This window comes from Chinchilla lanigera, unplaced genomic scaffold, assembly GCF_000276665.1.
Source record: "Chinchilla lanigera isolate Chin_1 unplaced genomic scaffold, ChiLan1.0 scaffold00027, whole genome shotgun sequence".
NCBI lineage: Eukaryota > Metazoa > Chordata > Mammalia > Rodentia > Chinchillidae > Chinchilla > Chinchilla lanigera.
Genome location: NW_004955428.1, coordinates 2,112,685 through 2,135,249, shown reverse-complemented (window position 1 = coordinate 2,135,249; position 22,565 = coordinate 2,112,685). Strand labels below are relative to the sequence as shown.

Below are 22,565 nucleotides of genomic sequence, written 5' to 3'. Positions count from 1 at the left end.
ATAATATAATAGTTACAAATTTAAAAAAATAATTGTGTACTTTACAAGTGGTATTAGTCATGGAGTTAGTTTTTTTTCTTTGTACCTGAAGCAGAAACTCATTGCAAGTGAAGTGGATGCTGTTATTTTTGTTGCACACAATTAATATTAATGTTTCAAGGAGATGTATACTATAAAGAATGACAACATTTATTAGTAACTTGTTTTAAAATTGCCTTTTGATAAGATAAAGGAAAATCTCTTTCAGAAGATTATGTGAATTACTCTCTATCTCTTTTAGGCCAAGTCATTATATTCTATAACGTAATTTTTTTGTTAGATGGCCAGGGTAGAGATAAAAGGCAACTATAGAGATAACAGCATACTTCACAGCTGACTGAAGCAGGTGTTAGAAATGCAGATGAAGTGGATTGAAGAAAGACTATACAAATTTGAAGTGAAAATGCCACTGGTCTGCATGCAGTATTCTGCACATAGGAAGTTTCAGATATTTCAATTATTCATTTTATTATGTGAGTTAGTTCAGGAGTTAGGGAAAAGGTGCCTTTTACATTTAAACTGTTTCTTCCCTTCTTCCTTTTATCTGCACTTGACAAGCAAAACGAACTTCATTTTGTAAGTTTTATTCCAGCAAGTACATGACTTACAGCTCTCTAAAAAAAGTGCACCTAGAATTAGGACGCCCGTAAGCTTAAGTAAAAATATAAAACAATAGAAAGCAGAAATTACTTTTCTTCTTCATTTTTGTTATCACTTAATGAAAGCCACAAAAAATAGTAAATATAGATGTAGGTTTGTGATCTTTAGTCCATCACCCTCACCATGAAATATTTCCCCAGTACCTGTGTGTCCATCGTTCTGTGCTGGATTAGAAAATTAAAGTAAACCTACTTCTTCTGCTTTACAGTTCAGAAGTCCTGATTTTATAAAACAAGACAAGTGTTAAACAAGTATTTAGTGTGTAACTTGTAAGCAGCATTTACATTTTGAGGGTAGCATCACAATTTCTGGGGTTATTTCTTCTCTCATATTGCTCATGTTGTGTTCTAGTCTCACGAGCTGGCCGACCCACCTGTGGGCACCATGTTGATATGCAGAGACTGATACTAGTATCGGAAAACTGCTGGTGGTGAGCTCAGTTCACACCAAGACACCTAAGGAAGTTTGACACATTTCAGAAAGGAAAATACAAACGTTTTATCCTCATATTAGAGGAAAAGAAGCTATGAATGACGTAAGCCTTTTCTTAAGAAAATATTTTCTTTGTTGAAATTCAGAGCTTTGGAACTACTGGAATTTTGACTCATTCTTTACAAATATGTAGACTTAAAATATCTTTTTTTCAGGATTCTAGGACAAAAACTTTAAGAGTCTAGTAGGCTTGGATTAGAACTGTGTTTCTATCCATAATAAAACTCCTGAGACTTTGGACAAATTAATTAGCATCTTCTGATCCAAATTTCTCTAAGTGTATACAGAGGATAATAATCGTGGAGATTATTGTGAAATTAAATATAAAAAGATGGGTCTGGCATTCCGTGTATGTGTGCTTTTCATCTGAGTAGTAGCTTTCCTTCCAAAAATCCTATCTCTGCTGAATTCTCATTTTAATTTTATAGAATTGTTTAAAAAGCTAATGAGCTACACTTGAGGGTTCATGTTGCCTTTCATTTTAAGTTGGTTTTTTGAGGTATATTATCTTTAACTGACAATCTGACATATGGAGAAAGTAGTATTAGGTTGGGGTCAGAATATTTTGGTTCATTTCCTCTTCATATAATTAGTTTAGGACTGTAGATAAGTCATCTACCTAATTGAGCCCCTATTTCTTGCCTGTATATGTGATAGGAAATAAAGTAATGGTATCTATCCTTCCTAGATTACTATGAGAATCAGATGATACAATCTGTGTGAGATATTTTTAATTATAAAATGTTCTGAAAAGTTATGTACACTATTATTACATCATGTATCACTGGAAGGCACAATTACAATATGAAATATTAAGATTAATTGCATATTTCCACAGTAAAAGATACCACTTTGTGTGCTCCCTTACTAGTAAATTAAATCTAATAATTCAATATCTAAGTCAGATATTAAATTGATATGATTAAACAGTCTTGAACACTGATTAATCTCTCACAATACAGGATTATTTCTGCCAGAGACATTACATAATGTGTGGGACAATTGCGCTGTTTCTCAGGCTCCTGACTAGTTAATTGCAGCATGGATTAACTCAGCATAGAATAACTTTAGTTTCTATCAGCTCACAAATGGGATCTTTCCATTACTTTTACCTTATACAGTAAAGTTCACCATGTTTTGTGTACTCTTTTGCAAGTTTTGATATTTGTTCATAATCTTGTAACCACCTCTGTGGTCAAGATGTTGAATCTGCTATTGCCTCAGTATGCAGTGTCTCCTCATACACTACCAGCTCCTGTCAACTACTGATCAATTTTCTTATCCTTTAGTTTTGCCTTTTTCCAGAATTGAATCATATCTTATGTAATTTTTTTGAATTTGACAAATGTGGTTTCTTTTTTAACGTACCATTTTAACCATCATTATTTTTCTCTTTGGGTGTAAGGGTGTTTATTACAGTCTTTTAAAAAAGGGATTTCAAAGTTCCATTTTTGGGGGGTGTGTCTTTCATGTATTGAGAAATACTGGCCAGTGCTCTTGATTCAGATATTTATAGATAACTTCAGAGTACCAAAATATTCCCAAGCCTTTTCCTTGTACATACCTATTTAAACATTCCTTTCTTTGTGCGTCCTACATATTGAAACAAATAAATTATCCTTGAAACCGCATGCTTTCTCTTTTAATATATCTGTCAAAAATAAATTTGAATTTTTTCAAAAAGGAAAATAAAAAATGTCTGAAAATGTATTTGCACTTAGGTTTCCAGTTTGGAATGTTTCGTTTTCAATAATCTGAATGCTTGACTTTAAGAATTTACAGAGATACTAAGAATTTCCACATAGCTGCAGAATTAATACCTAGTAGTGCCACAATACATTAAAATTCCTAGGAGACTTTAAGTTTTGAGCTGTGAAGATGCAGTAGAGATTAATAGCCTACTTTCAAAAGTCATTGTTTTTCTTTTAATAGTGAAATTTCTAAAGTATGGGTAAGTGGGACGTTGTTCAAATGGATGTAAAGTTTTAGTTATGCTAGATAAAGAAGTTCTACTGATCTGCTGCACAACAGAACACCTATAGTTGACAGTACAGTGTTATACATCTCAAAATTTGTTTGAAGAGTAGATCTCATGCTAAGTGTTTTTACCACAAAAACTGTGTACAACAAAGGCACACGGGAAACACTGGGAGATACGCATATGCCTGTTACCTGGATTGCAGTGATGTATCATGGGTGTTGGCATCTATCCAAACTCATCAAGTATGTGCACATTAAATAGATCAAGCTCTTTTATTAATTACATGTCAATATATACTTTTTCAAAATGATGAAACTGTACTATAAAAGAGATCTGGAAGTAGGAAGCTGACTTGTTTCTTAGGTATATTGTCAGTCTAAGTTGTGATAGTCTGACTCTTGAAAGAATTGAGTTACCTTGCTAATCTGCAAAGGCAAAATGAGGGAGAGGAAACGGCCCCTCACCAAAGTGGATTGGGCTCATATAGGAAAGACAGAAAACCGCAGTAAACTCATAGAGAGGATCCTAGCAGCAAGGCACTGAGAAGATATATGATAGTTGGCTTATATGTCAAGTTCTATGGCAAGACCACAGGTCTCTAGATACTTCTTGTGAATTGTGCAAAGCAGAGAGTAGCGGTGAGGTTTCAGGCCTGACAAGGCCTTTCCCTGCAAGTACCAATGCAGAGCTTACAAATGAGAATGTGGAACTCTGTTTTCTGTTCTCCGAAATAAATAAATGGAGTGCCTAAGGTAGAAAAAGGAAATTAGTTTGTATATTAGATATTTATGGATAGTTTTTAAAACCAAATTCAAAGGTAAAAATAAAACCAAACGTTGCACTAAAGTTTCTTAGCCTAGAGGCTTGAAATTCTAGCATTCTTTAAAAATTAATATTCAAAATTTAATTTATAGTTGTGTTTATTTTTTTAAAGAAAATGGCTGTACTTTTCATCTAGTTTTCAAAGATTAAAAACTGACGAACTTTTGAATGCTCATTAACCTAGATTTGAGGCATTTTTTCAGCGTTTATGAGTTATTTGGGGAGAATTGTGACTCTTAATTGTTCTGTGAGCTGATAATCTGTTTAAACAGTAATCTCCTTTGGTTATAAAAGATGCTTTTTAGTATTGACAGTACATAAAGTCACAAATGGCTTTATGGAAAAAGATATGCTCTTCCACAAAATCTTTTTCTTTATGGAAAAAGATATGCTATTCCACAAAAAGATCAGTCTTGAGTGTACAGATTCAGTTTTTCTCTTGAATAAGATAAACACATGATATGAGCTGAACAAAATTACGATTTGGTTTATTTATATTGCAAAAAAGTCAGAAGACTCTACATTTTGCCTCTGAGATTGTATAGCATTAGAAGTAAGTTAGTTAAAATAGTCAAATAATTACTTACTAGTCGTTCCAGAATTTGAGTATTCAGTACAGGTTTTTAGATATCTACCTAGTTAAGCTTATGGTCATAGCAAAATGAAAGACAGATAGATAGATAGCACTGTTTTTCTCTATTATAAAACAATCCTCAGTTCTTCATTACCTTCAAAGTTACTTCTGTCCTGTATTTAAATAATCACCTCCTCCCTCACCGCCCTGTGGATGAGGCTGGCAGCATTTGCCAAACTGATTTTCTATCTGTAACATTCTAACTATTTCAAACTTCACTGAAGCCCTTTTCATCATTTCTCTGACTCCGTTAGTTATAGCAGCATCACAAAATCTGATGTTCTCAGTAAATTTCATTATTGGGGTTACCAATTCATTATAAAATGATGAGAGGAGTAGGAGGGAGGGAGGAGGTATGGACATATGAGGACAAATTGAAAGATTAGGGCTCTTTGACCTAGAAAGTAGAAATCTATCAAATCATAAGTGGCCTAGGTAAGGTGAACATGAACCAAGACAATAGACCTAAAACTGTGAAACTGAGGTGGCATTCATGAAACTTTCTTGGAAAAGAGGTAGAGCTCCTTAGCAAAAGCTCCTAATTTTAAGAAGCTATGAGGGAATTTATTGCAGAACCAGTGAGACACTTCCTGTAAACTTACACTAGATTATAATTAATTGTATTACTATGCTAAACATGATTTTTTATTTGTTAATCATGTTCTCTTGGACATTTCACACAATTCTGACCTAGAAAGACCATTCATATGCTCTTCTCATAGAAAGTGGGCAGACAAGATGTAATAAATAAAGTCACTGCAGAATGCATCAGTAAAGACTATAGTTTGTTATTATAGTCTTACTCCCATGAATTCATTTCAGTAAGTTCATATAAAGTGTTTGTATCCAAAGCTCATACAACAAAAGATGAAATATGTACATTGTCAATATTTAAATAATTCTTTCAGATCAGGAATAAACGAATACCCATACCCATAGAAAAATGAACAAAGCTTTTAAATAAGCCATCCACAGAAAATAGCCATGGGTGAACAGCAAATAAAAAGGTGTATAACTTCATTAGCATCATTTCAGCACAAATGAAAGACAATGTTTTCTATCTATAAAGGCAGCAAATTGAAGATTTACAAGACCTATTAAGAACAGAAAGACATATAAATATGTACTATTATTTGTGAGTATATAAATACGTATAATTTTTAGTTGATAGTTCAGCAGTATGGATAAAAACTGAAAAGAGAATTAATAATACCAATAGTAATAGCATTTATCAAAGCTACCATGGATTTGTGCTATAACCCTTTGCCTGTATTTTGTCTTCACAAAAATTATTATTACTCCTATTAAAAATGATGAAACCAGGATACAAAAATGTACTCCACTCCCAGGTGATATACAGCTAGGGGCTGGGGATTTAGCTCCGCGGCACAGCGCCTGCCTGGCAAGCGCAAGGTTGTGAGTTCAATTCCCAGTACCGGAAAAGAAAAAGACTCCCTTCCAGGTGATAGACAGCTATTAAATGAAGACAAGAACTGAACTTCTATCTTTCTAATTTCAGATTCCAAGATGACAGTCCCTTTTTTGGTCAGCTTGCTCTGAACAATACTTTTAGGAATTTATGTCAAAAACACAATCATCAGATTCCCCAAGTTGTACACCTAAGAATGTGCTAGAGTTTCATGGGTGGTGCCAGGCACTCAGGCAAGTCCATGAAATGCAGCCTTAACCATGTTCAAGGTAGTTAACTGGCATGGAAACCTAGAAACCTAACAGATGCCCACTCAGTGGGAATGTTGCCACTTTTGGGGGCTTCCATGCTGTCTGCTAGAAGAGTCAGACAGAGCTACAGTGGCTTGAGAAAAAGGCCTTTTGTTCTTCTGCTCAAGCACAAAGGTGGCAGCGCACAGGGGACAGAAATCCTAGGCTGATTCAAACAAAGGAAAAGGTATAGCACTTCGTATTAGAGAAACTATTCCTTGGCCGAGATAAATGAGAGTGTTATGTTAGTTTGGGACTTTTAAGTGGGAGAAAATGCAAGTCTCTTAGGGGAAAATGGGAGTGCCACACCTGCAACACAGATGATTGTAGAATATGAATTTGTACCATTTTCATGGAGCCCAAATATCCAAGCCTAGAAGTTAATGTTAAAACTAGTTCTAGACAGAAGCCTCAGTAAGAAAATGGAGAGAATGGGTGGGATGGAACTTTTTCAGAGTTCCTGAGACATGAATCCATAAATTGAAAAAGTTTGGAAGTTCCAAGCAAGATATATGTAAAGAAATCTACACTTATATATATCCTAATAAACCCTCAATACAAGAAAAGACTACTACAACTGCTACTGCAACTAATAATAGTAAACCTTGGTTATGCAAAGTAATCTACGCACCCAGTATGTAGTCATCATGGGCTAGGGGTGTAGCTCAATGTAGAGCACCTGCCTACCTCAGTATCTGTGAGGAATTTGCTCTGTTAGCAGCTAAATAAGGGTTCTTATACTCAGTTTGGATAGAAATTATGAATGTGCAAATTTTCAGCTCCCGTGGTGTTCGTAGCTGGTGTTAGTAAGTCCGAACTTTGCGTGCCAGCAACTCTCTGCTCTTAGTGTACCCCTAGAACCTGAGTGTCAGTGGCTCACCCCCAGCAGCTGGTGTTAATAGCTCTCCAGACCACTGCTCATAGCTCCTCAGCAGCTGTATCTAGAAGTTCCCTGAGGCTCTCGGAATCTTCCAGGATCTGGATCCAGCAGCTCATAGTAGCTCTTCTGTAGCTTTCTGTAGTTCTCAGCTCTTCACTGCTTTCAGTGCCCTACTGCTCTGTGCTGTCTGCTCTCTGCTGCCATCTGGAGCTGTTTAGTAGCTCCCTGGTTGCAAAGTGTGCTCAGGACTAGATCTTAGCAGCTCTTTTCTTAGTAGAACTAGCTCAGCCTACTCTACCTGATACAGAAATCGTGAGCATGCAGTAAAACCACCCTAACAAGGCTTTATTAGTGCCTGTGCTGTAGCACAGAGGGTAGTGCACAAGAAGGAGCTCCCCCAATGACCCTAGGAACGTGAAAGAAGTGCTGCTTCTCTACAGAAGGGGAGGGCCCATCCATACCAGTCCCCTGCATCTTTCACACACTGACCTGGGAACCTCGTAAGTAGGGGGAGACCAATGGAGTTATCTGATGAGTCTGTAGCATATACTTACCTGAGGTGACAGTGGGTCATTGGGCACTGCTGTAGCTGAAGTGAAGTTGTTGGACACCTGATACAGCCATGGCCAGAGCAAAGTTCTCCAAAGCAGCCCTGGGGCATCTAGAACAGCTTCAGCTGTCATGAAGCCAGACTGATCAAATGGTTGAAAATATGGCTGTTTAACTGACAACTTCTAGCATTTCTGGGAAAGCTACAGGGCTTAAGTTGTGACTGTCCCTACCTCTAATGATTTTCTAGGCTGTGTTGACCATGGCTCAGCAGGCTTGAGGGACTGTGGGGAAAGTACCACGAGCTCCACTCACGTCTCAGTCTCTTGCTGTCAAGTGTGACCTGTTAGCCACTCCCCAGAGGGGCAGTAGCACCTGAGTGTTTGGGTGTGGGGGAGGGGTGGCACAGTGGTTGACCAAGACAAGGCTCCCATTGGGGCTTCTGGAGTAGGTGCGAGCCCAGAGGGCTGTTGATGGTTGGCTGTTGATGTCGCAACTACAGAGATGAGGAAGGCATCTGCTGTCCTTACTTTGGGGGCAGTTTAGCATAGTGCAGCAGGGAAGGGAACAGCAGCTGTCAGTCCAGTGTGGTCACACCTCTTTCCACTCTCAGAGTTTTTCTTGGGAAGAGTTGGCCCCTCTTCTCTTCTCCCCTCCCCTTCGCTCTCCTCTTCTCCCTCTCCTCTTTTGTCCCCTTTAAAAATAGTTTCTGTTTCCATCCCTCCAAGGACGCGAGGGCTGGGGCACCCTGTGGGGTCAGGGCTGAGAAGGTAACCGGGACTAGGTATTGGAAGGTGGGTGAAGACTAAGGAGACAGTAGGAGTTGTAGGGTATAGGAAGTAGGAGGGAATAAATGAAGGGTTATCAGACCGTGTTTTCTCATTGTTGGAGAAGGGAGTTGCAATTATGGAAAAGGTGATGACTATAATACATTCTGCAGTGTTAGGGTGAAATTAGTATCAGTATGGTGTCAAGTTCTTAAAATAAGTCAATAGATATGAGATAGTTTTAGGATTGTGTGATAGATAGATAGATAGATAGATAGATAGATAGATAGATAATTTGACCTGTATCCATAGAAAAGGCCTAAAAATTAGTTTCACCTCAGTAGCAAATAAGCATCCCTAGCGCTTCAGATCTTTATTTCTTCACCACTGAGGTTATAATGTTTGTCACTCACTCTCAGTTAGGTCTGAACATGAGTGTGTGTGTACACCTCTTTCAAAGTGGTGGTATAGTTTCAAGTTTTTATTCCATTCTAAACAGATCTGTATAATACCTAATATCCTCCTTTACCTGGTTTTTAAAAAATGTTTCATAAAGTTTATTTTGATCTGGTTTTTAGCTTAGTTGACCTTTGCAACCTGAACAGAAAATTCCAGTTCACAGTACCACAGATTACAAATAAGTGATTTATATATTATTTCCACAAAATTTCTTCTCAATTTATTTTAAGCATATATAATCCACAGTTTGTTGCAACAGTAAGAAGATGGTATTTTGGGGTCACACAGGTAGATTTACACCCCAGTTTTGTTTCTGTGCAGCCTTGTGACTTTGGGCACAATTCTTACCTCCCTTTTGTCACCATGTCCTTAACCATAGGCCACTCGAGACTTTTCAGAAACAAATCTGGAAACAGGAAAAATCTAAACCCAGCTGTGGCGTACAAGAATTGTTCCCTTCCTTCATTTTGTTGCTTTGCTCCTTTTCTCACTAAGCGTGGCCACACAGGACCCTTGGGCATAGGGAAGGACCATAGCGAGAGGGCTTTGTCCCTACCTTTTTGTTCATATTTGGCCTCTCTCCTTGTATCTCATTCGTATCTTTGTTTCTCTAATGCAGTCATCCATCATCATCCTAAAGATGAACCGAGCCAGACAGTGATCATACCCGGGGGGAGGTTGAAGGCACAGCGCAAAGAGGAAGCGAGGACTCTGAGCATCGAGAGCTACCGCGTGCCTGTAGCCAGTGTAGGTGTGCAGGTTAGAATACAGCACATCTTTCCAGACGGAAGATGGTTTTGTCTGCTTATAGTCTTCAGCCAAAATACTAATTGATCATTGCTGAATGATTCTGGCTGATGGCTCTCCCTGATTCCTTACTCATCGGCAGATTTTACCTTTTCTTAGTCTTTGGGCCATTCAGTGATTGCAGTTTCCTTTCATTATACTTTCATTTTTTTCCCTTGTTCTTTTTTCCTTAATGTCAGCATACATTTTGCGCAATTTTTATTTCATGTTAGCTCATTTCATTTCTTTGTGTTCTTTTTCTTCATCGTTTTCAATATCTGCAAAGCCAGATATTGGTGTGTGCTTTAAGTAAACCCTGGATATGTGTAGAGGGTAGGAGCTCTCGTGGATAGCCTGAGCATTCCTGGCTGTATCAGATGTCAACTGCAGTAGACCCAGCAGTACCTGAAAGTTAGCCTACTGTTTTGACTTCCTTGGAACCAAACTTGTGGAACGAATTCCACATGACTGGGATTAGGCTCTATTCTCTGACAAGAGGCCAAGTGCTGAAGTTCTGGTCCATGTCTTTAGTTCCATTCCGATTCCTACCACAGTGATTTACATCTAGTAGTAAATGTTTTGATACATGTTTATGTATCAGTGACTCAATTAATATCTCAGAATCCTGCTTTACATCCCACATATTTGTATTTGTGCTAAACTTTGAAACCAGAACAGGACTGACTGAACCTCTACTGTACCGTGCTCTTGAAACACCTCTAAATTCCTCTTAGAGCTTCATCCAATCTCCTGGTTTCATGTAACGTAGAAAACCTTGTGCTACCAAAATGATATCTTCAGCTCTAACACCCCCCACCCCATTGCTGGACTCAAGTATCACAGAGCCAACTTGACATCTCACTGATGTGGGGATTGAATTGGGGTTTTAGGCTTACAAAGTGTAAAATAGACTTTATGATTTTCCCATCCTTAAAGTGCTTGTTGTATATTTCCTGTTTAAGTTAATGGTCCTCCCATTACTTGAATTTGCGAATGTTCCTTGATTTTTTCCTTTTTCATCCCCTTCCCTACCCCTGTTAATTCACCAGAAAAGCCTGTTGGCTTCGACATATATTTTGAGTTTATTAACTTCTCTCCATTTTTACTATGACTGCCCAAAGCCAGGATGCCATCGGTTTTTGACTGTTTGCCTGTTACTTAATCTCACTGCTTCTATCTTCATCCTCCTAAATTCTAACTCCACACATTAGTTGAAGTAATATTTTTTAAATGTAAACCTTATGTGATATAACCAGTTTTGAAGCCTTTGTTGTTTTTCTTCTGCATTTAGGATAAAATCTGGACGCCTGTCCCAACAAGTAAGATCTTATCATTAGAGGGCAAGCTCTGAGAAAGCAGGGTCCTGGTGCGCTACTTTCACTCCAGTCCCCTTGCCGCTTATATAGTGCCTGAAGCCAGTGCGGGCTAAATATCTGGAGAGTGCAGGAACCGATTTTCAGGACTGGGCTAGAAACCCTGGGACTTGGGAGTCTTGCCAGTCACTGGTTTGTGATCCTATTCACATGCACAAATTACTTTTCCTACAATCTGTGATTTTTCTCTTCCTTTTTTTTTTCCTCCTTCAGACTGTCTTTTGTTTCTGTTTCTAAATAGCCTTCACAAAGCCACATTTCATCCTTTGTCTTTTTAATGTCACCCAGAGATACTTTTCTAAAGAATAGTAATTCTAGCACTCTTAGGCACATAAGCCTGTTTCTTATTATATCGAATTAAAGAATGTCCTGATCACTGGTCCAGGGCTTGTCTACTTAAAACAGATGTTCTACGGTTGGTAAGCGGTAGATCTAGGAGAGTCTCCTTTGGTGTTTCTGGCTTTCATTTTTTTTTCTCTGTCTTCTTTTGTGAAAAATCTTTTAAGAACTATTCTAACTATACCTTAACCCAGAAAGATAACTAAATATGTAAGCTATACTAGATACCACACACTGGTTATGTGTGTCTATCTAAGTGTGTGTGTATATATAGTGTACAAGTATGTAATCGGTACCTTTTCCACATGGCTGTTCCTTATATCCTTATTGGTATTTCATTTTCCAAAATAAACGTCAAATTTTAGGACACTGACTTACATCAACATTTATCTATGCTTTTTTTAAGTACAGAGTAGAATCTTTTCTTCTCTACTTGTTCAGGCTTGTCATGCACACATGTATTCACACATTTTCAGAATTTTCAAGACACACCTAAGAACTGTTGTGATCTGATTGCATGGTGTTGCAGAGAATACCAGTGGGTATCAGTGCCGCTTGGAAGACTACATCTGGGCTGCCTAGAGAGTTCCCTGCTTTCCACCTCCCCCTCTTAAACTTCTGGTCCCCAGGGTCTGTCCCCAAAAGGAATGACTTTTTTTCTTACTGCTTTATCCAGCTTTTCTTTCAGCTTTACTTCCCACTTTTATTTTGTATTATTCAATCGTACTCCAGAGAATTCTTAAAGGCATTTTTTCTGTTCTGTTTTAAAGCCATACCTGATTTACTCACTGTACAATGCCTGTTTGGGCATCTTGTTGCAATCTTCTACTTGCTCTTGAGTAATACCCAGACCTAATGTTCCAACACTGTTTTAGGGTGAGTGGAGTAGCCAGGATGAAATTCTATGGGGATGTGCTCCTCCTATGACTGAAGAGCAAGAGGAGAGTTGATGAGACGCCCCATCAAGCAGGGAGGCAAGGAAAGCTTTAGCCTCCCTATGTGTCAAAAGTCCTATGTGAAGATTGAACCACAGTTACGGTTCTGTCAAGCTGAAGAATGTGGTCCCCACAGCAAGACCCACAAAATTTACCTGTGATCAATTAAATATATTATCAGTATTGTGTTTCTAAAGCAGACTTATCTTTCCTGAAGTTCCTGGATGACTTTGCCATTGCTAATAGTTGTTAAGCTGCAAGAAATTCCCAGATGCCTGAAAACTTTTCTGACATTATTTTAGTTGACAAACAGTGTGCAAGTGGCCCTGCTTTGAAATGAACATTATTTAATCCACAGTAAGCCATCTTTTAGTTCTTACATCAGTCTTGACTTTATTAAAGTCAAAAGTAATGTTTAGGGAGGGTAAAATCATAAATATGATTCATAAATACTTAAAAAAACAACAACCAAGCTCCTAGTTGAATAGAAATCCCACTTAGAATTGTAGTTTATCTTTGAAAGAAAAACTTCTGGGATTGAGAGTAAACTGGTTTTAGAAAAGAAATCAAATATTATAGCATTTGAAAATCTAATTTAGCATATATTAGATTAATGCCCTGTAAAATCCCTAAGTCTGAATTCAGTTAGCAGGGTGTTTGACTTAATTCTCGTTTCTTTTCCTCCTTTTTCTTTTGTTGTTTATGGTTAAATCTCAGTGACTTTTCCTTTTATGGATTTAAACATTTAGTACTGAATTTCTAAAGGGGCCAATTCCCTCCCCCCCTTTTTCAGCAAACTTTTGAGGAAGTAGTGGTCAGGAATTTGTGTGTGTGTGAAATTACTCTATGAATATATTATTCCATTATTTTACCAATGTGCATATTTTTTGCTTGCAAATAGGCAGGGATTTAAACATTTTGTACATAAAGAGCAAGATAAAGGCCTTTCCATATATTTGTACCGAGTTTGTTTTTGTTTTTTAAAAATGTGCTGCAGTTGATTGAAATAAATTTGATTTTGACTTGTGGCCCACAACTATAATTCCTTCAAAAACATGTCAGTATACAGTATGTTTAAGGCAATGTCAGCAACAATTCCTTCTTTATTTAGAGTAATACAATCTAAAACTATCAAGCTTTTCTACTTTCATGAGCTTTTGACTTTCATACCAGAATGCACAAAATAATTGTTTTATTTAGAGCTTTTGGTAAAATGTCCATCACTAGAGGGAACATTTTTATTTAAACATGCACCTTCCACTGAAGTAAGCTTTCTCCCAGTGTCTATGTTCTTTGCACGTTCTGAACCCTTTGAATTAGTTTTGCTTAATTTGTTATTACTTTATTTAGAAGTTAGTGTAACGGTCCCATTCTGTGGGCAAAGAGTTGAATGAAGCAGGGTGATTCAGCTGGGTTAAAATGTGTCAAATGTAATGTGACAGAATCTCGTTACCTCATCGGTTCTTTTCAGATGGACATGACTAAGTAATCTTTTAGTTAGTAGGTCTGAGCAAGAGAGAGGGAGTAATTAATGTTGGAAGGGTGAGTGTGTGTGTACGCGCACGCGCACACAAGCACACAGGTGCACAGAGGCAGCTTCATAGGTTGTTCTATAATGAGAATAACCCATGATGCATATATTACAAAAAGAAAGATCAGTATCCAGTGTTCAAATTCAAAGGCTAACTTGGCTTAGTTTTCTGAGAATGTGTTATTGATTGGTATGAAAATTCCAAACTGAGCAAAGAAAAACAAATGGCGTGTGTGGTTATCTACAAGTGTAAGGTGGGAAGTGGGCAATTTAGAGGACAGAAAATACAGTTGTAACACTCTAGCAAGATATAACATAAAATCCATGTACTTATTTTGGGTTTTCATTTAATTTATTACATTTTAATACTAAAGTGCACATTTGATGTTAATTTATGTCAGAAGTAAATAGATGCAAGTTCATGACTTTACTCCTGTCAGGAACACACACAGGCATTTACTTGTGAATTGACTTATTCTCTTATCTGGATCTGTTAGGAAAAGTGCTGGGAACACGGGGGTTGGAGGTGACAAAATAGTAATCAGATGGAAAGTCTGCTCTGAATGAACTTCTGCTTTAAAAGGAGAAACATGCACACATAAATGTGTGAAATGCAAGATGGTGGCAGCTCTGTGTTCTAAGAGGAAGCATGCAATGAAGCAGCGGGTGACATGGACCATGGAAGGGGAGTTCAGAGGTTTAGGGAGGGAAGATGGAAATGATCAGCGGTGGCTTAAAGGAAAAAGTAGAGATATTAACTGAGAACAGTAATCCCTTTAAACATTTCCAGGGGTTGGAAAAAATTGATTTATGTCTCATAAGCCATGTATTTAAAGGAATATAGAGTGTTCAGGTGAATTAGAATGTGGAGAGCTATGAACCTGTGGGTAAAGAAAAGGATCCACAGAGAAGATGCGTTGAGTGTTTTCCAAGTTATTCTGTATTTTCATTGATCACATGGTTTGTGTTTATTGTGTATGTGTGTGTGTGTGTGTGTGTGTATGGCTAGATTCTATAGGCCCTTTAAATTAATATATTGCTAAAGTTATACTCTTGTCTTAGTGCCCTACATAAATGCTGATGTAGAATAATTGGTTAGTTATTTCATTTTAAAATATAATGTTTGTACTCTTTGAATTTTTTTTCATGGCAAGCTGCCTCATATTTTTTTTCCCATTTTGGCACTCACTGACATTGTTATAGAAAAAAGAATATGAAAGAAAATCTATTTATTTTGTTCTAGTGGACAAAAAATTTAATGAGGTAAAATGTTAAAATAAAGATTTACACATGAAGTGTGAAATCAGGTTTTCATTCATGTTATAACCAAGGATTATGTCATTTGAAATCTAAGACTGTCTTTTAGCAGTCCCCAAAGTCAATGGAATTGGCCTTACATACTAGGTTGAAGAAAACTTGCAATCACCTTGATTAAATTTTTTGAAATAAAGTAGTGCTAATTCGTTCAGGTGCAAGAATTGGCTGTATTCATTGAGACAAGTCTTCCATGGGTCTTTGAAACAACTTTATCTTAATTATACAAAACATTTCAATGAGATTTTGAAATTGGAGTTAGGAGTTATCAAGCCTACTGTGAGACCTATCCGGTATGATGAAAAATGGTGAATGTATAAATCTTAAAAATTTATTATAGTAAAAGATACATTGCTATTAATAAGCCTCAAAATAGCCCCCACTTCCATTTCGAACCCACTTGTCCCACTGTTCTTGCCAGTTTCTGAAGCAATTCTGGAATCCTTATTTTGTGAGTGTCCTTAGTTATACCCTTGTAGTGTTCTGAATTGACACAAAATCATGATCATTTAGACTTTGGGGAAGAATCACAAGTCATATGGTTCCAGACCCAGAGAATAAGGTGGATAAGGACATATTTTAATATTTTTCCGAATCTCCATTCAGTGGCACTTGGCAGTAACATTCACTGTGTTTTTGATCACACCTCCTATAGGCACTCAAAAAGAACTGCTTCAGAAATGGCAAGAATAATGGGATAAGTGTATTTGAATAGGAGTGTTTTTAAGGGAATTAATGGCAATGTATCTTTTACTGTAATTAATTTTTTTTAGATTTAAATGCACACCATATGTTTTGATCAGCCCTTGCAGATAGATAAGTGAATTTCCAAAGGTGCCTTGAGTTATTGCTCAAGGTGCCAGTATAGTTAGATGTACCCTGCAGTGGCTTCCCATGTTTCATATGCTTCATTTTCAGATTACCTTCACTATAGATGCATTTAGTCTTCATGTACGACTTAGTAGTAATATATGCCTTTATGAAGATTATAGTCTGGTGTGGAAAGCAGATATTAAATGAGCTATTTATTATGAGAGGTGTCCTCAAAGAGTAGAGGGTATAAAGAGAGCATATAATAGGTAGACCACCTCAGTAAGTTCCTCCAATGTCATTTACAAACTTATGATCTTGTATATATTCCTTACTATTTCTGAGACTCATTTTCACCTCTGTAAATGGAGATAATAATGTAGGTGATTGTGAAAGCAAAATTTTAAAAATGCTACTATATAACAATATTTAGTAATTGTTACCTATTATTTTTATAGGTAATCTATTTATTTATTGAAAGGGGGAGGCTCATGGGAGACTTCTTTGAACAATTGACTTTTAATTAGAAATCTGAACAATAATTACAGTCTGCCAAGTGGAGAACACTTCAGAAGAAGAAACACTATATCCAAAGAATCTGGGACAGGACTGCTGCAGTGTTTCAGAGAACTAAAAGAAGACCCTTGCTCTTGCAGCACAGAAAATAAAGAAAAGAAAGGCTGAGGCATGGCCAGAGTAGCAGGTGGGAGTAGCCAGATTACACAGAGGCTCCTGGGCCTCGTGAAAAATAATGTAGGGCTTCACCCTGCAGACTCTAGGAAGGATTTTCACTAGCGAATGACTCATTAGATTTGAGTTTTAGAAAGATGGTTCTGGCTTTAGTTTTGAGAACTGTTCAGAATCCTTCATTGAGAATTGAAGATCTAGCCTGGGGATGTAGCTCAGTGATAGAGTACTTAGCATGCTTAAGGCCCTGGGTTCAGTCCCTAGTACCAAAAAATTAGAGGTTCTAGCGATCTGAGAAAATATGGGTGGCTAATTTTGCTTGTATCACTTTCCTGGGTGATTATCCCAGGGACATTAGTGAATGACATAACTAATGCTGCTAATTTCTAATATTTCAGTAAATCTGAGGGTCTATGTATGTGTGTGTGTTTGTGCATATGTGTGTACATATACATCTATGTACATAAAGGTATACACATAAAAATGTTCATATATTCACATAAAGAAAAAGACAGAGACCCACACATACATATATGTACATATAAATCTCTCTCAATAGAGGAAAAGCCAGCATGTTTTCCTTTCTTCTTTTCTGCCTATGACTATTCCATCTCAATTTGTTTTGAGTAACTGAGTGTAAGTTTAGGAAATGAAGCCTATAAAACCTTTACCAGTCCCTTTAATCTGTAAGGTATAATGACATACCACAATGATTACTCTTCATGTGAGGGCACCAAATTTATGCATAACAACTTTAAAAATATAGATTCAAAATTGTAGAAATTTTAGAGATACAGCTGGAGCCTGTGTTCTTCTGCAGGTGGTGATGAACGCAGCTGTAGTGCATATACACCAGAATAGATCACACTGAGCATCCCCTGAGCTCCATTTGCAGACAAGTCGTATCTCCACCATGACAAAATTCCCACAAGACTTTGAATTATTAATGTCTTGAAATCTGCGGAATTCAGCAGATACATTCAGTGTTATTGATGGGAAGCTGTATCTCTTTTATTTCTGAGACACATAATGAAATAGGGAGTCCCTCACATAACCACAGTTAGTGTTCAGGCTTATTTTGTAGGGGCCAGTGGGCTTTTGCCTTAATGTGTATGAATACTGTTTTTCTCTCCCACAGCAGACTGCACAGTAGATAGACGGAGGGAGAATTGGCACTAATTTATGAACTCTTCCAGCCTTCTTGGTATAGTATACCCTGTGAGGGCAAAACACTCTAATTATACTCACTTCACATAATGAGAGCTCTTAATGACAATTACTGATTAGACCTAGGGATGTTTGGGGACCTTAGAGAAGATGTATTGACTTTGAGAAGACAGACTTCATCTACCTCTTCTATAGCTTACTCCCCAACAATTGACCAACTGTGCTCAGTGAAATCCAGGTCTACAGAGTTGCCCCAAACATTCGAGTTGACTTTGAACTGAGTTACTAAGATAACTTTATTTCTCCACTCAAATCAGGTCAAAAAAGTTCAAGAATCTTCTTTGCTTTTAGCAGTGTCTTTACACTTTTTCTTCCTTAGTGATGATTACACAGACTGTTTTTCTCTTTGGTAACAAGAATAACTCATAGTCCAGACTGCTCTTTTCAGAGACATTGATTTGCACTGTCACAAATGGATACCTGACATTGTTTTCCTCTTAACACATTCGCGGTGTTCGGTTTTTGGGGGAGCCAGTGCTGAAAAGTTCTGCCTTGCTGTATATAATATGCATATGAGAATTGTGATGAAGGTTAAGATATTGTAGTTATAATCATATAGAAGTAAGAAGCTCTGGTGTGGCTTTGCACAGTAGAGTGACTATAGATAACAATGCAGTGTATATTTTAAAGAGTTAAAAGAAAGGATTCTGAATATTTTTACCATTAAAGAAATGATAGATGTTTGAGGAGCTAGATATATTTAAGATTTAACATGATGTTAAAGATTTAAATAGGATGCACTCCATACATGTATCAAAACACCGCAATACCTTATAAATATGTGCAATTTTTATGTTTTTGTATATTGGTTTAAATTTTTGAAAAGAAAAATTAGAGGCGATTACTAATTGTTGTACTAAAAGCACGTGTCTTTGTGGTCTACATATCCTTATCGGAGCAAAGCAGAAATTTTCTTAATTTCCTTGTAGGACTGCATCATGCATTTGTCATCTTTTTGTGGACAGTCCTTTCCACCAATACACCAGTTTAACTACTAGGATGATAATGGCCTGTCTAGCTTCAGTATCTAGTCCTCTCCCTAGTGAAAAGATATCGAGCTTTGTTTTTCCTCTTAATTTTCCTAGGTTTCTCCTAACACTTCTGTTGCTTTTAAATTTCCCACTTTTCTAACTGTTCCTTTTCCTTTAAAAATTTTCTGTCTTCTTTTCTGGCAAATCTGAAGTTAGACTTAAAGGGGGAAAACATACTTGCAATGCCAGCAAATTTAAACTTATTAAATTCAGTAACTTATAAGTAATAGAACTGGTAATAGGAAGGGAAATGGCTCGTTTTGTTTTGGCTCCTCCTACTCACTACCTTCCTAGTTCCAAGATTCTGATTGAATTAACTATCTTTTACGTAGTTGGCATCCTTCCCCAGTCTCCTGCATGCGTAACAGTTTTAAGCCTTTAGTAACTACTGAGTTTAACAATACAGATACCAAGCAAGGGCTCGCTGCTTCCCACTCAAGAAGCCAGTACTATGGCAGTGGGTTTTGCAAAAGGAGAATTTATTGAAGGTTAAGTTGACAAGGAAACAGGATGAATATTCAAGGCTTTCTCACCCATTGGTCAGTGAAGAGAGTGGTAAGAGATTTGGGGAGTTGACGGTCTGATAATGTGCTGGGTCTTGATTGTACGTAGTTGTGCCTTTCCAGGTGTTTTTAGTCCTGTGACATAATTTCATGGTAAGCACTCCTTACTCTTGATTGTAATCCTTGTCCTAAAAGGAAAGTTCTATTGATTTGAGAGTTTTTAGTTCCATCCACTTCATGAGCATCTTTAGGTTAGGATTTAAAATACTTCTGGGGACAGCAGATTTTGTAAAACAACTCACCCAACAGCTAGAAATTAGAGACTTCTTTTTTAAAATACCTGGCAATAGGAGAAAGAGCTTAGCTCCATTTTGATATGGGCTTTTCAAAGGGGACTCAAGTGAAAAAGTACAAAGTGTTGGTTAAGCCAGCTAAGCTTAGAAGCTGACAATTATCAAAGTTAGGATTCTGTCTTCCTTTGACCCTTTAATGATTCTATTTTTGAGAATGGCTCTGAGGTCCTTTAGAAATGCCTCTGAGTTCTAAGAGACACATGTTTACAGTCATAAGCTCTTTCTGGTAAGTGCCAGGCAAGACTCTGTGGCTTGTGGAGCCTGTGGGCTCTGTTTCAATACTACATTCAGTATTTGAAACCATAAAACATGGTTGCTTTCTCTCAATTTTAATATATTTCCTTATCAACAGGTTTTCTTTATAACCAAAGAATCCATTTCATTTATTCATTCAATGAATATAAGTATTTACTTATTTAGTAAACACAAATATTTTGATTGATCTTTGTGGGTAAGGTATAATATATAAGTAAAAATAGTCTTCCAAATAGCACAACCCATGTCTTTAACAAATATTAATGTTAAGAGGTTAAAATCATATCCCTACACCTGGGAGATATTATGTAGTGTTATCATTTTTATTACTATGGCCTCTATAATGTATTTTTGAGTCCACATATGTTACATTCAGTTGACATTTTTATTTTGTTTTGTTTGGCAACAGGGTCTCACTATGCAGTTTTGACTGGCTTTGAAATCACTTTGTAGCCCAGGTTGGCTTCAGATTCACAGCAGTCTTCCTGCCTCAGTCTCCTAAATACTGAGATTATAGACATGGACCACCACACCGTGCATGATTGACATTCATTGAGCATCTATGAAGCCAGACAACTAAGTGTTTTCACCTTCTTTATTTCACAAATCCTAACAATAGCCCTATGGAGAATGGTTACCTATATTCCATAGCTAAGGATTCTAAGGTTCTTACAAGGTAGTTCAATGGTCTCATACCTAGAAGACTGTTACTTTTCTCTCCTTGCTGGGAGAAAATACCCAAAACTCAAAGTTAAAAGTTAAAGGAGGAAAGGTTTATTTAGCTCACAGTTTGTGGAGGTTTCAGTCCGTAATCAGCTGATTCCAAGGCAGGGTGGCATGGTGAGGGGCAGTGGTTCAATGTAGCAGAAGACAGCAAAAACAACAAGAGCAAAATTGAAGAGCAATTATGTTGTATGTAGGATACCCTTGTATGTAGGATACCCTTATGTTGTATGTAGGATACCCACCCTAGGGCAGGTGTAGTAGCATTCACACCATCTCCATGCCTTTCATTTGCACAGGCTCAAGATGTTTATAAAGTGAGAACCCTGCCCCCCCCCACTGAGTCACTTATTTAAACGTCTAAATTTCTTAAGTTGACACAATGAATCAACCATTACAAAGGCCAGCCCATCAGGCCTTCTGATTCTGAAGTGGAGTTCACATTTACAGGTGTTTCTGCCTCCCTTCCCTACTGTGTTAGAAGCTGATCACCTGACCTTGGTCATAAAGATGCTGAGACTGAACCAAGGAAAAGGAAGTTCTTTCTTTGACTGTTGGGTCTATTATTTGCCTTGGCCTGACTTACACTTTTTGAAAGAGTTAATTGATCTCACTAAGAGTATAAATTTGCCTTAATTGGTTCAAGCTGCTATAATAAATTATTGTAAATGGGATTGTTTAAACAATAAACATTTACCTCCTGGAGCTGAGAGCTAGAGATCAGCATGCTATAATGGCCAGGTTCTGGTGAGGACTCTCTTCCAGTTTATAGACAGCAGACTTTTATCTAGATCTTCACATAGCAGAAAGCTCTTTGGCCTTTTCTTATAAGAGCACTAATTCAGTTCATCAGAGTTCCACACTCGACCTGATTACCTCCAAAAGACTCATCTGCATCACATTGGGATTAAACTTTTGACATATAAATTTGGCGGGGGGAATGTTTAGTGTATTGAAATGTTGAAAACTAAAACAGCAGTAGCTTAGGAGAATGTCTGTATTGTGAAGAGAGAAAAAAAAAACTTTTTTTAGTACCTTTTTATTTTTTTTGTTTTGACGCAAGATCTCACTAAATTACCCAGGCAGAATTTATACTTGCAATCTTTCTGCCTCAGCCTCCCAGAGTGCTGGAATTACACACATGTGCTACCACATTTGGCTGAGGAATGAAATTTGATAAAAATTGTTATATACGTTTCTTCGTTGTTTTTTTTTTCCTTTCAGGAACAAAGCTTACGAGGGCATCACACTTTCAGAGAACTGAAACAATCACCTTGTTATTTCAGGCTCCGGAGTGCCACTTAGCCAGAATGGTTGCATTTAACCCACAGACCCACTGACTTGTGAGAGCTGGGGGCCAGCTCCTCTGTTTGATAACAAAAGGTTCTGACCCTGGACTCCTGGCCTGAGCTTTTTGATGTAATATAAAATGTTTAGTAGAGAAGTCACAGACTCTTATCTGAGAGATTTCAGTGCCACTGCCAGTTATAAAAGTAGAACAGAAATTATCTAGCTCATCCCCAGAACCTATTCCCCTAAGTGTTGCGTGCACAAGCGTACATGTATTTAGTGATTTTTTTTTTTGATGGTTGATTTTGCAACTGTTTATGAAATATATGCACTCTCCAAGTGGCTGTTCTAAGCTCCGTAAAAGATGTGAAGCTGCATTGGATACATCCTGTCCTGCAGTGCCTAT

General features: G+C 37.3%; 1 protein-coding gene across 3 annotated transcripts in view; it reads left to right on the top strand.

Moving 5' to 3' along the window:
* Slc10a7 (solute carrier family 10, member 7) overlaps positions 1 to 22,565 on the top strand; it is a 250,861-nt gene that overhangs the window by 114,952 nt on the left and 113,344 nt on the right. The window lies entirely within an intron of this gene.